This window comes from Bison bison, unplaced genomic scaffold, assembly GCF_000754665.1.
Source record: "Bison bison bison isolate TAMUID 2011002044 unplaced genomic scaffold, Bison_UMD1.0 scf7180017864482, whole genome shotgun sequence".
Lineage (NCBI taxonomy): Eukaryota > Metazoa > Chordata > Mammalia > Artiodactyla > Bovidae > Bison > Bison bison.
The window spans coordinates 5,041,770-5,046,281 of NW_011495042.1; the positions used below are offsets into that span (position 1 = coordinate 5,041,770).

At 48.0% G+C, this 4,512-nt stretch overlaps 1 protein-coding gene across 1 annotated transcript in view; it reads right to left on the reverse strand.

The window, feature by feature from the left end:
• The window catches only part of MKRN2 (makorin ring finger protein 2), a 38,322-nt gene that overhangs the window by 33,475 nt on the left and 335 nt on the right, over nucleotides 1-4,512 (reverse strand). The gene's annotated exons all lie outside the window — the stretch shown is intronic.

Here is a 4,512-nt window from a genome sequence, read left to right on the forward strand (position 1 = left end):
AGACAGTGAGATGGCTGGATGGCATCGACTGACTCGATGGACGTGAGTTTGGGTGAACTCCGGGAGTGGTGATGGACAGGGAGGCCTGGTGTGCTGCGATTCATGGGGTCGCAAAGAGTCGCACACGACTGAGCCACTGAACTGAAAGAGTGGAAGAGAACAGGTTTCAGTTGGCTACAAAAACAGTTCCACACAAGTGAGATCTAACAAATGCTTCATTAATGATTTCTTTTGGAGAAACTAGACAAAATTTCCTCAAAGAACCAGGGCAAGACTGCCAGATACCATCTACCTAACCAGGCAAGAAGAGGAAAGATGCTCAGTGGTGGGCCTGCAGATGTCTTTTATACGGAGTAATTCTACCACCACCTCCCACAAGTCCTATTTAGAAAACACACCTTCCCAACTGCACTAATTATATTCCCCATCAAAAATTCGAAATATTTAACCACCACTCAAGTTCCCAGTTTTCTCACTTAGAAGCTGGTGACTCCATACAAGGCATTTCACCTCTGTGACTAAACTGAAATTTAGTTTCAAATATAACTTCTAAGCCTCCACCATTGCCTCAAGCAAGGCAAGTGTGAAACAAGGAGTGGAGCCCGTCCAGTCCTGTTTCTGTAGCGTGTGTCAGCACTTCCACCACCCGGTGACAAACCCAAAGCTTCCCTGGGAGCGGCCCGCCAGCCATCAGGGCATCTCTGTCAGCTGCTCACAGCGATTCCTCACCATCTGGGTTATACTAAGCCTAACCCCGGCCTCTTTCATGGGGTACGTATCCTGTAATGAGTTTCCAACTGCTCACCCTTCTGGATGGCCAAACCATCCCTCATACGTCTTGCTAGAGACCAGAAGCAGACCCGAGCTGGTGAGCACTGTGGGCTGTTGGTATGTGACGGGGGACGCGCACAGCTGAGACTCAGAGTAGGGAGGTTCTTTCCAGGGGACACGCCAAAGCCATCTGTTATCCTGGGTAACCTAAAGACGGTTTCAGGTGGTGCGGCTGTTATCTGTTGCAGAGGGTATCCGGTTCACTTCCAGCTACACAGCCGCCAGCAGCTGTGGCTGAAGGCTGAGCCACACAGAACCAAGCTGGCTTGGTGCAGGTCTTTCCACAGTGCCCGCCTCCAGCAGGACATTTTTGCAAACCACTTCCAAGTACACGGGCAATTTGCATCCTCAGTGTCACCTTCCTTCACCTTTTCCCACGTATTCTCACAGGCTTAAATTTTACAGCTGTACTGCCTGTGACGACAGATCCATAAAGGGGGAAGGCAGATTTGGACTCCCCTGGTGGTCCGGTGGCTGAGACTCTGAGGGGGCCCAGGTTTGATCCCTGGTCAGGGAACTAGATCCAGCCATGCCACAGCGAAGAGTTCAAATGCCACAACTAAACTGCCTGCGTGCTGCAACTAAGACCCACGGCAGCCAAATAAATAAAAACAAACTTTATAAAAAGGGGAAGGAACTTAGCTAATGGGAGGCATGGCGATAGGCTTGAAATAACTGATTAGTGGTAGGGATGAAATAAAGAACAATGTAGTGGTTAAAGGAAGACTGTGAAGTTAGCTTCCTATATGACCTCGAGTAAATAATTTAAATCTCCAAGCCTTTCCCATCTGTAATATAAATATAATTCACAGTACTTCATAGACTGCATGTCAGTGCTTAGCCTAAAACATCCTCAATGGTCTTAGGATTGTTTGTTATTATCTAATCTCTTAACCAACCCTACTGGTTGGGCACTGTTATTCAGTCACCCAGTCGTGTCTGAGTCTGCCACCCCATGGACTGCGGCATGCCAGGCCTCCCTGTCCCTTGCCATCTCTCAGAGTCTGCCCAGGTTCATGTCCGTTGCATTGATGATGCCATCTGGCCATCTCATCCTCTGACGCTCTCTTCTCCTTCTACCCTCGATCTTTCCCAGCACCAGGGGCTTTTCTAAGCTGGGTGGGCATGGCCATCCCCATTTTACAGATGAGGAGACTGCAGCCCAGGTGAAGCCAGAATCAGAATCCAGAGCTGCCCTAGTTTGGAGCTCAAGCGCTTCCTATCACTCACGGGCCACAAGGTGCCCCATATTTTGTTGGTGCCTTTCAATGAGTCACAAGCTCCGGGCCTGACTCTCTGGGTCTTAACAAAGGGGCTGCTATCACATGAGGAGGAGGACAAACAAACTGGTTACCAAGCAATAATAAAGGCCTGCACTAGGCTTTTGAAAACAGATTGAAAACCTAGGGAGATGGTTTGGAAAAAAGAATCAGCAAAAAATTGAGATTCTGGACAGATTGACATTCTGGAGAGAGTGGAATGCTGAGGAATCAGGGGAGCTGACCGACAGCACAGAGGTGTGAGTGGCCATTCTTGCAGTCCAGGCAATAAATGAATGTCTTTGTCCTTAAGTCTGGGAATCCTACCATTTAGCTCATATTATAATAGAAGCAAAACAAACACTTTGTCCTGCTGACATGCAGCATAAACCAAAACCAGTTTGCACCTTGACATAAACCAAAAACAGCAGACCACCCAGTTTTAGATCTGGTCTTCCAAACAAATCAAACCTTGAACGTTTCATGTAAGTTGCCAACGTCTGGAGATAAGATCTCCGCGTATAAGGTTCTGAATGAGAAAAGCTTTCCATCACTACTGCACTAATGTGAACCTGGCACTCTTGGTACCACTGCCATTCTTCCTATGTAAATATGTCTTCTGTTTCTCCTTTGGCAAGGCAGACCCTGTGACGCCAGACTCTTTCACATCCCTTTGCAAGTAACCTTTCTTCTTTTTTAATGTGGACCATTTTGAAGTCTTTACTGAATTTGTTACAATATTGCTTCTGTTGCTTATGTTCTGATTTTTTTGGCCCTGAGGACTGTGAGATGTTAGCTCCCTAACCAGGGATCGAACTGGACCCCCCCTACACTGGAAGGCAAAGTCTTAAGCACTGGACAGCTAGGCACAGCCCCACTGTATAGTTTTGGATGAGTTTTCCTTTTTGTATCAGCAAATTAAAAACTTTGAAAACTCCCGTAGTAAACAAACTGTAATTTAGCATTTCCCGAACTTATTTGGGGGCCAGAGCACCTACAAGAGCACAAACTCTGAGGCCACATATGTGCCACCTGGAAGCTGAATAACCTTGGAAGTCAGTTCACTGCTGAGGTTTGGCTGGTGATCCACGGAATGGTGAGTGTTGCTGGATGACAAGCAACATGGCTGATAGGGAACCTCAAAGAGCACCCAGGGCACCGCCAACAAACATCACTTTGTACACAACCGATCCTTTCTCAACCTTCCAACCCACTCTAGTTTCTCTGCACCAACTTCTGCAGGACACTCCTATCTGGGAAAACCAGAACCAAAGCTTGTAGGTCAAGCCATCTCCTAGGATAGAAAGAACAACCCCAAGGTGATCTTGATTTACATTTCTGTTCCTCCAGGTAGATGTGAATTCGGGGCAAGCTTCAAGTCGGAACACAGCTTCTTCTCATCTGTCAAATGAGACACCACGCAGGTGGGAGATTCCATTACAAATAGGCGCAGACACAAGCACCGTTATGCAGACGCGGCTTAGACGGGGTAACGGAATTTGGTATACAGACCACAATGATTAAAGATATTGTCCAACAGGGGGAAGTTTACAGAAATATACATAATCATACGCACAGGTCCTCACAAAAGACCTTCTATTACAAATAACCTAGTGAAATTCTTTTCTATCCACACAAACTGCCAATTTCTGACGACGGCACATAGGCCTTGGATAAACTGGTTGAACGGTTAATAGAGACTAATGCTAACAGGAAACTTCTCGCATCACACTTTCCCAACTATTGATAGTAAGGAAGACAAGCAGCAACACAGATGATACACTCTTCATTACGTATAATAGAAACGTACGGCTGGGGGCTGGGTACCGCCGCCCATCGTGTCCCACACAAATTTAACTCAGACCAACTATTAAAAGTTGTACTTTCCAGGTCCAGTAAGAGCAGGACCCCCAAACCTTCAAGCCACATACCTGCCGAGGAACGCGGGTGTTACACACACCAAACTCCTTCTATTTAACGGGCGCAGTGGAGCCATCCGGTTTTGAATTTTCTACAACTACCCATCCACCCGTTACTGCTCTCACTTACCCTCCGTCGGCCTGAGTTTTCTGCACTTCAAAACAGGAATGAAGCCTGCCTAGTAGTGTTACTGTGAAGGCTGCTGAGAACACAAGCCTTGGGGATACGCGGGAAAAGAAAGAAACTTAGAGCAAACGCTATTTCCCACACAGCACCTCCCAACTCGCTAACTGTGCACGGGAGTTCTCCAGACGCTTAGGAACCGAAGGCCGCTTCCGCGGGCCCTCACCGACGATGAGCGCCTACACCTGGGTGGTATCGCCATTTGTAAACGACCTCCTCCGCCCCTTGACTGCACAGCGGCGGCTTCGCTCCAGGTCTCAGGGGCCCACCTCTTAGCCCGCACGGCCCGGCCAGCGCCCCCTCCTTCCAGCCGTGCGGC